Genomic DNA, 13,364 nt, shown 5'->3' on the forward strand with positions numbered 1-13,364 from the left:
AGAATCAATACAATGTTCCCCGCCAGCCTCTGCGTCATATTTTGTTATTGCTTTGATTGAGAGCTCCCTGATGGTGGAATTTACACAGTCACTCCAAATCAATTTGATAAGGAAAACTGATTTTTATTGACTGATTATCTGCGTAAAATGGATTTAGATTTACTCTCAACTTCTGGGTGAAACTGATTCATAATCAATATATCAACTATATCAACTCATATTTTCACACAATTCTGCACATTAAGACAGCTACTCATATTAATCTTTGCAGACATTGACTGTTTATATCTATTGATTAATAACTGATGCCACTTTGTTACAATATTTTCTTCCATTTACAATAAATATATTCATTAATAATCAGTATAGTGTTTACAATCCATGTTACTACACTTTATTTAAGCTGCTTTGACAAAGTACCATATTTACTGTTATTTTATTTGCTGTCTGCCTTCGCTTTCTTTAAGGCGCCAGAGGAGCTGACTGTTAAGAGGAGGAAGTTGGCAAAAGCTTAGTTTATCAAAGTTATACACTCAATGCCCTTGGCCTACTCATTAGCTTGCTAATTAGCTTGGCAGCAACAATGTTTCCCACAAAATGAGATTCTGATTGTGGTGGTAACTGACCAGAGTGGTTTATTTGAGCATAAATACAAAGAGAGCGTCTGCCTCGGGTTTCACTCGGCCCTTTGTTGAATGTTACAGTCACCCTTCCTTTCTTGTATTTTCTGTTTTTCTTCACTGTCAGTTAGAATAAATGTAAAAAGGACAAAGAAATTGTAAACAAAGAGAAACAGAAGTGGCACCAACAGCACAACCATAGCTGAGGGGTTTAGTTCAGGGGCTGAAATAGCCTAGAAGTGTTCTAGCATCAGCCAACTGTCACTACAAACAGCCATTTTCTTTTTAAGCCTTTTATGTTAAAGGGAAATTATATAAAAATGAAGAACCTCCTGTGATTGTGATCTTGGCAATATCAGCTATGGAGATCCAAGCATTTAGGCTGTAAATATGTTTTATTTTTTGTTGTAAAATTGAGCTGAAGAACTACAAAAAAATCATTACGAGTATCACAACACGCGTGCATCAACATAGATGCAGGTTCCGAGTTTTCTTCAATTAAAAATTAAAAATTAGTGATTTAGTCTTGTTTGAAACAGACAGCTGTGACAGGCATTACAAATGTTTTATCATGGCTCGTTGGCATTATCAGATGATTTGGCAAAACATGCACTTCTCAGAGAGTGCGTTTTCCCAGAGAGAGAGAGCTCAATGACGCTGAAAATGGGCTGTCCAAGGTTGGAAACTGTGTGGTAATCTGTTATAGTAATAACAGATTATATAGTAATCTAGTTGTAAATACTTCTCGCTTTTGTGCCTTGATGTTTTTTTTTATGCACTAAGCTTAATATCAAACCTCTTGTTCTTGATTTCTAAAGTATTTTCTCCTCTGACCGACAGAGTTTACAGCAAGTGTCTGTCACCTTCTGTCATGCAGCATGTTTTCTTTTGTTAGTAAATTTCCCACTAAGTGAACAGATAATATATTTCATTCACTTGGCTCTAGAGTTAATGACTGCGTTTAATTTCTTTATTTATTGATTTACAATTTTTAGTCAACCTTATCCACTTCCATTTCTGTAGCTATGAAGCTCCTTTTTTTGCTGGTCCTTTGGTTTTTAAAGAGTTGTGTTGTTACCATAAATGATTTATTGGAGGTGTTTCTGGATGCCAGTGTCCTCGGACGTTCACTGCTGGTTAAGAACATGTGGGATTTATCAACACTGATTAACTACCAATGTTGGTACAATTGCCGTCCACATGTTTGAGAAATACTGATTTTTTTTGTACTTTAAGCAAATTGTAAATTTCATTCATAGACAGAATTAAGAACAATTTCTACGCACTGTTGATAAATGAGGGCCTTCGAAGTCCCATACACACTCATTGTAAGACAACAATTTGTACAGCAGAAATAAACATGCTTGCAGTCTGGCACAAAAAAAACTATTTTGGTCTGAGTAGCTGCAGCCTCTATCAGGCTACTCGTTGTGAATTTTGATTATAACTCACCCATTTTGATGTGATGAATGAATTTATGCATAATTAGGGTTGTGACCAATCTGACTGCAAGTAGGCGCACTGTTACAATGTATGTATAAGGAGGCTTAAAGCCAGTCTCAGCTGCATCTCTTTGTCTGTTCTTTGGTTGACCGACAGTTATGTTGAGTCAGCATTTCTAACATGGCGACCGCCATCAGGGCTTTCAAATTATGCTTCAGAAACCAATGGGTGACATAACTAAGACTACGTCCATGTTTATATGTTCTGTTGGCCCATGTTAAAGTGATCAAATTCTCAACAGAAATAAACACTTACAGCAGGTACCAGGGTGATTTTCATAACTCAAATGTTTCAATTACATTGAGGCTTATAGTTTGGGGGCATGGGTGCTTTGTATGACAATTGGATCATGTTGCCCTTCTGTAGTCAAACATCCCTCCCTTTGTTTTATACACAGGCCCTCATAAACATGTCTGAGAGTTTAAACCAACTTTTTGGACATTTTCATTAGCCTAAACAACTGTTTTCACTGAGTGGACAGAATAGAAAGAGGCACCAAAAGACTTAATATTTGAGTGTGCTTGTAGCTGGAATGTCAGCCACTTTGAAACAGTGCACTAAAGATCTGAGATGAGTTAAGTCAAGCACCATGCTCTTATCTTGCTCCACAATTAACATCAAGGCCCTTAATCTCTCTTCTCCTCTGCTGAAGCTGTTCAGAGGCAGAAAACAGAAGGGAAACTGCCTGCACTTGTCTTTATTTGGATTCCCATTAGCACTGCGGAGACAGCTGTTCCCTCTGGTATCTACATAAAAATAAGTAACAACCACATTTTATCATGCTTTCTCCCCAAAGAACCAAATGTGACAAAGAACACAAAGTCGGCGAGGGAACTCCTCATTTTACCGAATGATCAGAGGAAACTCTCTCGGTTTGAATCAAAGCTGTTATAACTTTTCTTCATTATTAATAGGACAATTCTGTCAACTCTACTATACACTGAAAACATTTTACTTTTGTCTCATTTGCTGAAACGACGAGTCTAATTCTTCACCACAACTATCAGCAAAATGATACTGAAATAGGTCCTTTATTCTTCAGTTGGAAGACCAATAGCATTTTGGATTCAGAAAGAATGACACAAACCAAGAGAAGATACTCACGTTAACAGATTAAAAATCAACATTTTACATTTCGACCACCCCGCTGTTATACTCGGCAAGTGGAAAGTGAATGTTGTTAATGGTACTTCTACTGACACCAGTATCATCTTTTTAGAAAAATGCCATTGTTCCAGAACAGTAAAAATCACTTCTCTTTCTTAATCACACAACCATCTGCTCGATGGACCGGGGCCCTTGATCGGCCATCATAACTCAGTGTACACTGCAAGACTTCCGACGTGCCAGCCCAACTTCAAAATCAGTTGATGTATGAGTGTGTGAAATTGACCTGAAATCATTCAGTGTGCGCCGGGTTTAAGTGATTAGTAAGCTGAATGTTGGAGGACTACTGGTTAGTCTTCTTTTTCCAACACCAGACATTGACTTTTTTTTAATACCTGTCAGGGTTGACTTTACAGCCCAGTGTCTGAAAATTACATTATCGTTCTTGTTTGATACCAACTAAGGCACGGATGGGGATCGAACCCATGGTCTTTGGTTTACGAGACCAACGCCTTACCACTTGGCCACCATGCCCTGTTTTGAGCTCATATGAGGGTGCATTTGGGCCAAAACTCAACAGAATCAACAAGGGCATGTTGAACGACTGATGATACTCAGCATTATGTCTAAAGTCTTAGCCCTGAAGCCCAAAAGGCTTCATTGGTATCACCTGGAAAGTGCTTGAGTTCAAGAAGCTGCAAGGACTCATACTATTTTAAATAGAAAAAGCAACTGTAAAGTTATCCGGCGCTGTGTGAGGTGGCCGCCGGTTGCAGCAGCTCCCGTTGTCCGTGTCGTTATATCGTATTTTTTGATTAGTTATTATTTGTTTTTACTGTGTGTTTTTTGAGTATTAGTTTACTTTATTGAGTGGAAATGGCTACTTTCGCTCTTGGAACTTTTTGCGCTGTTTTTCTGTTACTTTGGACATTCTTTGTAACGGAGAGCAGCGCACAGCTGAGTGATGGCATTGTTTACACATGCGATCAGCTGATGGCGCTCTCCAAGGTGCTACTGCCCGGAGCAAAGGCCTGTAATTCCAGAGGAACTGAGGAGGCGACGCCGGGGTTGCAGAGCTGGAGCTAAGAGGAGCGCTAAGAAGAGAAAACACAAGCTTTCTGTACCAGCAGTGATTATGGGGAACGTGAGGTCTTTGGGCAATAAGACGGACAAACTCGACGCGCTTGTTCGGCACCAGTGGGAATACCGCCAGTGCAGTATTATGTGCTTCACAGAGACATGGCTGCACTCGGACATCCCGAACCACAGCATGGCGGTACCCGGCTTCAAGACTTTTCGGGCTGAGAGGGACGTTATTAAGAGCGGTAAGAAGAAAGGTGGAGGGATTGCACTGTATGTGAGTGAGAGCTGGTGTAATCCTGGCTATGTCAGTGTGAAGGAACGTCTCTGCAGCCCGGACATTGAACTGTTAGCTGTTGGAATGCGCCCCTATTACTTGCCCAGGGAATTCACGTATGCCATTGTTATAGCTGTTTACATCTGATGCCGAGTCTGCAAGTGATGCACTTCACTCTACTGTTTCACAGCTTCAAACTAAGCATCCAAATGGTTTTGTAGCCATTACCGGGGACTTTAATCATGTGAAAATGGACAAAACACTACCCACTTTTCATCAATATGTTAACTGTCCAACTAGAGAAAATAAAACACTGGACCTTCTGTATGCTCACGTTAAGGAAGCATACAGTACCACTGCCCTCCCCCCCTGGGCAGATCAGACCACAACCTGGTCCTACTGACACCAGAGTATATCCCCCTGGTCCAAAGGCAGCCTGTGACCACAAGGACTGTTAGGAGGTGGACACAGGAGAGCAATGAGGCACTGCAGGACTGCTTTGAGTCCACAGACTGGGATGTACTCTGCAAGCCACATGGAGAGGACATTAACAGCATGACTGACTGCATCACAGAATACATTAAATTCTGTGAAAACACTGCTTTACCGGCCCGGACTGTACGTTGTTTTCCTAATAACAAATCCTGGATCACCAGTGACCTGAAAGCCCTTCTCAACAAAAAGAAACAAGCCTTCAGGTCTGGAAACAGGGAGGAGCTGAAAAGGATACAGCACGATCTGAGGGAAAAGCTGAGGGAGTGCAAGGACTCATACAGGAGAAAGCTGGAGGCCAAACTCCATCAGAACAACGTGAGGGATGTGTGGACTGGAATGAGGGAAATCACTGGTTTCAAGGGGAGAGAAAGACAACATTCGGGCAGCCTGGAGAGGGCGAATGAGCTAAACCTGTTCTTCAACCGGTTTAGTTCACAGCCTTCATCTGCCTCTCCCACCTCAAACAACACCCCTGTCCTTCACAACTCCCAGCCTCCCTTTGTATTTTCTCCCTCCCCCCCAACTCCCCCCTCCCACCTCAAACAACACCCCTGTCCTTCACACCTTCCAGCCTCCCTTTGTATTTTCTCCCTCACCATCCAGCCACAACTGCTGGAAGAGAAGCTGCAGTTGATGGGTGTGGACTCGTCCATCACCTCCTGGATTACTGACTACCTGACAGACAGACCACAGTTTGTCCGACTTGGTAGTGTTCAGTCTGGAATGGTGGAGAGTAGTACAGGAGCTCCACAGGGGACTGTGCTGTCTCCTTTCCTTTTCACCTTGTACACCTCTGACTTTAAAAACAACTCCAGGTCATGCCACTTGCAGAAGTTTTCTGATGACTCTGCGGTGGTTGGGTGTGTAAATGATGGGCAAGAGGGGGAGTACAGAGAGCTGGTGGATAGCTTTGTGGAGTGGACAGGAAGAAGTCACCTGATTCTGAACGTGGATAACACCAGGGAGATGGTGATCGACTTCAGAAGGAAGAGGACAGAGCCACCACCGCTGTGCATCCTGGGAGAGGATGTGTCTGTGGTGGAGGAGTACAAGTACCTGGGTGTCAACATAGACAACAAACTGAACTGGAAGGCCAACACTCAGGCTGTGTACAAGAAGGGGATGAGCCGACTCTTCTTTCTGAGGAAGCTGAGATCCTTCAATGTGTGCAGCAAGATGTTGGAGATCTTCTATCAGTCTGTTGTGGCCAGTGCACTGTTCTCTGCTGTGGTCTGCTGGGGGAGCAGCATTGGAGCTGGTGACACTAAGAGACTGGACAAACTCATTAAGAAGGCCTGCTCTGTGATAGGCTGCAAGCTGGACTCTTTTGTAGTGGTGACAGAGAGGAGGACTCTTAACAAACTGTTATCCATTATGGATAATCCTGATCACCCTCTGCACACCCTACTGGACAAACAGCGAAGCAGCTTCTCCAACAGACTGATACAACTCCGCTGTCACAAGGACAGATACAGGAAATCTTTCTTACCGAAGGCCATAACTCTGTACAACAGCTCACCTCATGCGAGCAGAGAACTGTCATCATGATAATATCTGTCTCTCCATACTGTAATCTGTTCTGCACTTGTTAAATTTACAAATTATCCCTGCACTCATGTTCACTTCATTTGGCTGTCTACTCGCCGTTATATTGTATAGTTTCTGCTTATAATATGTCTACACTCATGCACTTTAACTTATGTCAACACTGCCCATTTACAACTCTGTTTTTGCACATTTACATTTAATCTTCCATATTTAATCTTCCTATGTAAGACTAGTAATGCTTTGTTAAATCCTGTTTGTATATATTCACATTCTTAGTTTTTATATATTTAGTACTTATTTACTTTGTATTTAATATTTTATTATGTTCAGATTTGCTAACATTGTGTTTTTTTACTCATATTGTGTGTTGGATAACCTGCTGCTGTAATGCCACAATTTCCCAGTTTGGGATCAATAAAGTAATTCTATTCTATTATATTCTATCACATTGACAAACTGTGAACATGTTGGGTACAATCATGAGTTCTATAAGGACCCAGTTCTGCATTTTTCAAACTCAAAAGTCAATTATGTTTAAGCTAAGCAAAACTGCTATCGAGTCTTGTGGGTCCTTAAAAATAACATTATATCTCAAGTCTAGTCAAATCTTTTCAGTTAAATCTCCGTCATACATCAATTGTCTAATAACATTTTTTAATAAAATTGAGTTGCACGCCAACACATCAACATTGAGCATATCAAATGAAACCAAAACGGCAGCACCTTTGACTGCGAGTTGCTTACAGAAACATATTTGCCACTGAAGGGAAGTCATCCTCCTCCTCCAGTAAAAACAGTGGTCATAGGAGAAACCAAACTTTGTTGCAAGTCCTGTGAGTTAAAAAATGTAATCGATGTTGAAATCGGCAGGATATAAAGCTAGATAACTAACTTGTAAAGGTTAAATAAGGTGACATTACGATGTGTTCAAGGTCAGGTAAGTAGGTAAATAAAACGTCATCTTGATTTGTTCAATTGTAATATCAAGAAAAAGAAAACGTTGGTTTAGGTAAAAAATATTGGATCAATTGTTTGGAGAAGACATGTTGTTTGATTACCCAAGATTATGTCATCGATGCACCAGCCATGTAAAGATGCTCTTTAATCTAGCACAGATAGTGATGGACGGATAATGTGTCGCTTAGCCGAAGAGGCATTTTAGGTTTTTCATCATTTCAGTTCTTTCAAACTATTACAAGAGTGATGTTCATATTTCATCCTCAATTCTTTCAAAGAACTGTTTTTATTAATGCAGAAAGGCATGGATGGGGATTGAACCCATGATCTTTGGTTTACGAGACCAACGCCTTACCACTTGGCCACCACGCCTTACATTCATTATTATTAGTAGGACAATTTTTTTTTCAACTCTACTATACACTGAAAACATTTTACTTTTGTCTCATTTGCTGAAACGACGAGTCTAACTCTTCACCACAACTATCAGCAAAATGATACTAAAATCGGTCCTTTATTCTTCAGTTGGAAGACCAATAGCATTTTGGATTCAGAAAGAATGACACAAACCAAGAGAAGATACTCACGTTAACAGATTAAAAATCAACATTTTACCATTCGACCACCCCGCTGTTATACTCGGCAAGTGGAAAGTGAATGTTGTTAATGGTACTTCTACTGACACCAGTATCATCTTTTTAGAAAAATGCCATTGTTCCAGAACAGTAAAACTAATTTCTCTTTCTTAATCACACAACCATCTACTCGATGGATTGGGGGGCCTTGATCGGCCATCATACCTCAGTGTACACTGCAAGACTTCCGACATGCCAGCCCAACTTCAAAATCAGTTGATGTATGAGTGTGTGAAATTGACCTGAAATCATTCAGTGTGTGCCTGGTTTAAGTGATTAGTAAGCTGAATGTTGGAGGACTACTGGTTAGTCTTCTTTTTCCAACACCAGACATCGACTTTTTTTTAATACCTTTCAGGGTTGACTTTACAGCCCAGTGTCTGAAAATTACATTGTTGTTGTTGTTGTTTGACTCCAACCAAGGAATGGATGGGAATCGATCCCATGATCTTTGGTTTACGCCTTACCACTTGGCCATCATGTCCTGTTTTGAGCTCATATGAGGGTCCATTTGGGCAAGAACTCAACAGAATGAACAAGTTCATGTTGAACGACTGATGATACTCAGCATTATGTCCTTAAAAATAACATTATATCTTAAGTCTAGTCAAATCTTTTCAGTAAAATCTCCGTCATACATCAATTGTCTAATAACATTTGAATGTTGGAGGACTACTGCTCGTCTTTTTCCAACATCAGCCATAGACTTTTTTCAGGGTTGACTTTACAGCCCACTGTCTGAAAAATACATTGTTGTTGTTTGATGCCAACCAAGGCATGGATGGGGATCGATCCCATGATCTTTGGTTTACGAGACCAACGCCTTACCACTTGGCCACCATGCCCTGAGGACTGCTACATATTATTGTATTCCAGTAAAGCATGATTTTGTGATAAATTAGTCCCACTTGCAACTGATGGAAACTTCAAATTGCACACAGCCTGAAGTTTACATTTCCAAAACGGAAAGTCATCGTCAGAATTGTGTGTTTCTTGTAGCATAATGTGACACTAGCAGTTTTGAAAAGTCATTCACTTGCACACGTATTTCTAGTACTATGCTTCACTTCCCCAAAGGAAGAGTGTTTACGTTCACAATAATATGAACTAAGTGTCTCAGTAAAATCTGCAAAGATGCACACTTTCATGTGTAAAGGGTTAAAAAGGTTGTAAAAGAACCATAATTCATCACAGTTATTCTGGAGGGTGGAGGATCCTCTGTTTTACAATTGCAAAGATATTGATAGATGGACATGTTGACAGCTGAAGGAGCATTGTTTTAGTTCAGTGCTTCAATCTGTAATGAGAGCCATAAACATTCCACATTGTTATTCAAATACCCATCATGGTTCATCTATAAAGGCATGGATGGGGGTTGAACCCATGATCTTTGGTTTACGAGACCAACGCCTTACCACTTGGCCACCACGCCTTGCTGTAATTATAATGAAGGAAAAGTCTTGTATTGTTGTCAGATAAATAAATACCTCTAGCAGTTTAATGTCAAAAGCAAATTTAAAATACAGCCAGGAGTTTACATATGGTGAATGGTTGGTTAATGGGAAATGAACTTGAGCTTGTATAGCACTTTTCTAGTCTTCTACTAAAAGCACTTTTTTACAGCAAAGGTTACACCAACCCATTAACACCCATTCACACACTGATGGCAGAGGTTGCTGTGTAAAGTGCCATCAGGATTAACTAATCCCTTCATGCACATTCATACACAAACAAGGAAGCAGCCAGAGCAACTTGGGGTATTGCGACATGGGGGTGCAGGGGCTGGGAATTGAACCCTTGACCTTCTGGTTGAGAGATGACCAGCTTTACCACTGAATCACAGCCGCCCTCATTTCCAATACGGCATCATAACGTTGTGTTTCTGGGAGAGTAAAATGACACTAAAGCTTTAGTAAAGCTTGTGTACTTGCAACTTATTTCTCAAAATTGTTACATCACTAGTTTTGAATGAATTTGAACCACCGTGAAGGTAAAGCTTCATCCTCCAGTGATGAATAATGAAGCCAATGTGCAGAAAACTAAAGTTCCTTGATACTCCACTTGCCAAGAAACCACATTAGACCTCATTTTAAAATGTCAATTTTTACAGTAGAACCACATTAATAGCCATGTTTAAAAAAACAATTCGGTATTAATAGATCATTTCTTCATTGGTACAAACTGTGAATTATACATTTTGATGTTATCAAGCCTAAGAGTTATTTAAACATTTGCATAATCAGGGGTTTGTTTCTTATCTGACTGACAGGTGGACGTGTTGTAGGTTATGGCTCACCTCAGCTCCACGTCTTTGCCTGTTTCTAGATTAATCAAATGTTTGGCTTGGATAGCATTTTCAATATTGCAACTGCTATTGTTGAGTAGAAGGAAACTCTAGCACTTCAGCCACCCCACATGGAGGTCTGTGCTCTCAGAGAAGGACCTTAGACATTCAAAAAATTAGAATTCAAGGGACTTTCTCTTGCCTTAAGTGATCCAGTATTTTCTTTGTATTCTGCCTGAGAAAAGGAGTCCAATTATCATTTGAATGCTATTTTTGAGCTTCATGAAGCCTCTTCAGAAATCAACGTCACAGACTACGTCCATGTTTTATACAGTCTATAAAGTACCTAATAGTTATAATAAAAGGACTGAGTATTTAAGGTACCAGACAACATTCAAAATCCTTGAAGTGAATCAGACAGCTGTCTTCAGTCTTTCTTACAAATATTCAGACTGACCCACCTCTAAATCTAAACCATTTTGGCACAGGCACTGTGTCATTCAAATTATATAATGGACTCATCATGCATGCTCAGTCAGACCTGAAGGGTCAGGAAGCAACCAATTAAGGAGCAGTAGAGGTCAAGCTGCCAGGAACTGTGGAGGCAGACAGCAGCTCAATATGAGAGACTAATATTTTCAAAAATCTGAGAGCAGCTCAGTTTCAGAATGCATAAATACAATGGATCATCCAGGGTCTTCTGCAAGATTTCAGGCTAAATGGATACACAGGAAGCATACATAATTCTTACACATACAGAATATGTAAATTAACAAAGATTAGCTCCATGCAAACTGGAACTGAGGTGACTCATCATGGCCAATATGTTGTAACAGTAGTCTGTAAGTGCTGCTACTTTGACTCAAGAAAAGGCTCATGACTGTAAGAAAAGGCTTGTGACTGTAAGAAAAGGCTTGTGACTGTAAGAAAAGGCTTGTGACTGTAAGAAAAGGCTTGTGACTGTAAGAAACAGCGATCTGCTGAGTGATTCATTCAGCCGTCTTTTGTCTCCAGCATACAAACTCACTGACAGAAACTGAATAAACATAGTGGTATGCTGCCAATGAATTAAAAGTGTGTCGAGTCAAAGTAAAGATTAGCACACAGGTGGGGGAGTAAAGTGCAGATGGGTCATGTCCAGATAGTCCAGTGACCTTTAGCTTCACTTCACAGAAGAGTCCAAAAGGTTAAACAACTGTTTGTGGATAGAATAAAAGAGTTCTGTGGAAAAAGTGCAGATGGAGTGTCTGACTAGGAAACTCCTGTTGGAGAAAATAGCAGAGTTACATGAGATGGTCTTGATTTATCCCCCCCCAACGGCTGTGTTTTTTTATAGGTTTGATAGCGTAAGATGATTCTAACCTTGTGAGCTGAGATGATGAAGTCAAACTTACCCTAACCCTAAATTAAAAACCTGTCTGATTTTTTGACAAGCTCAAAGCTGCAATGACTTTTCGGTCCTTCAGTTTCTTCCACCTAACACAGTTTCATGTATCACCCTTTTAGTAGAGTACCATGATCTGTATGAGTGCAAACCTTCACAAAATCAGGGCTCAGGTTCACACTGAACCCTTCTGCTGTCCTCCATACATAAACATCTTTCTTTCCTGCATTCATCTTTTCCCTCATAACATCCTCTATTCCATTTTTCTCAATTTCCTCTCAATTCCCTAAAAAAACAAAAAAGGGAAGCGTTAATGTAATGCGACGCAACGTTTCTCTGAGTGAACATCTGTTCCAAACATCTCATTAAACAGGAGTGGTCACTGAATGGTTGATTAGGTGTCTATTCAGTTTAACACATATGGGACATTTGGAACTGACATTTCTTCAAGCATCATTAACAACAAAAACAAAGACAGGGAATATTGTTTGGACGAATGGTGTTCATCCCTCCAGGAGATTTAAGAAACTTGTCGACGGTGGGCATGGCCACAGTGTTGTCAGATATATGTTGGAGTACTACCATTTTGAAGGCTAGTGTTTGAGCTATAGCCTTGTGCTTGTTCTGAAAATCTGTCTCCACACTGAGTAGCAAGGTGAGCCTTTGTAATATTGTGAAAACTTAAATCTTTCATTTCCTGTGCAGCCTCTACAATATCTAAATTAATAGATATAAAAACCCCTTTAACATCCATCTGTTATCTATACCACTCATCGTGCTTGGGGTCTGGAGGGCTGGAGTCGATAACAGCTGTCATTCCGCAAGAGGCGGGGAAAACCCTGGACTGGTCATCAGCCAGAGTACATGGAGAGATCCCACACATGCACAGGGAGAACATGCAAACTCAGCACAGACTCTGTCCAACAGGGGATTCAAACCAGCAACCTTCTTGCTGTGAGGCAAACCACTGCAACCCTGTGTGAATTTCACAAGATGGCTTCAAACATCCAGGCTCTGTATGTTGAATATTGAACATGAAGGAAAAGAAAAAAATGTAGTTGTACATTGTATTCTTGTCTCAATTCACTGATGTGTAGCCTCATTTTTACAAACTGATGTTAAAGACAATAGGAAAAGTGTTAAGTTGGTATTAGACATGTGTGTGAAGGAAGTCGTAGGCTGTCCTCTCCCTCCTCAAGACAGGCCAATTTCAAACCACAAAGTTATCAAATGAGTGGAGATGTTAAAGTAAAATGAAATGCACCACTTCAGCAGACTGAAGTCTCTGCACTTCTGGACTGGACAGGCAGTTAAATAGGAATCTCTGTGGGACATATTTAAATTTCTAATAAGAAGCCTGTCTGGATTTCAAGGACAGTCATTGTCATGTTTAAGGCTCCCTCTCTTCATATCTACGTCTAAAATCAAATGAGGTTATCTCCTGAAATGATGGAAGTCCTAATGACTAAATCAT

The 13,364-nt window shown here is 40.4% G+C and overlaps 4 non-coding genes across 4 annotated transcripts; all 4 read right to left on the reverse strand.

Moving 5' to 3' along the window:
• Positions 1-3,692: 3,692 nt before the first annotated feature.
• Positions 3,693-3,764, reverse strand: trnat-cgu (transfer RNA threonine (anticodon CGU)). The gene has a single exon. It is a non-coding gene; the product is annotated as a tRNA-Thr (tRNA).
• A 4,123-nt stretch (positions 3,765-7,887) lies between these two features.
• trnat-cgu (transfer RNA threonine (anticodon CGU)) lies at positions 7,888-7,959 on the reverse strand. The gene has a single exon. It is a non-coding gene; the product is annotated as a tRNA-Thr (tRNA).
• Positions 7,960-8,995: 1,036 nt separating this feature from the next.
• On the reverse strand, positions 8,996-9,067 carry trnat-cgu (transfer RNA threonine (anticodon CGU)). The gene has a single exon. It is a non-coding gene; the product is annotated as a tRNA-Thr (tRNA).
• A 515-nt stretch (positions 9,068-9,582) lies between these two features.
• trnat-cgu (transfer RNA threonine (anticodon CGU)) lies at positions 9,583-9,654 on the reverse strand. The gene has a single exon. It is a non-coding gene; the product is annotated as a tRNA-Thr (tRNA).
• Between the last annotated feature and the right edge of the window lie 3,710 nt (positions 9,655-13,364).

Source organism: Labrus mixtus, chromosome 10 (genome assembly GCF_963584025.1).
Source record: "Labrus mixtus chromosome 10, fLabMix1.1, whole genome shotgun sequence".
NCBI lineage: Eukaryota > Metazoa > Chordata > Actinopteri > Labriformes > Labridae > Labrus > Labrus mixtus.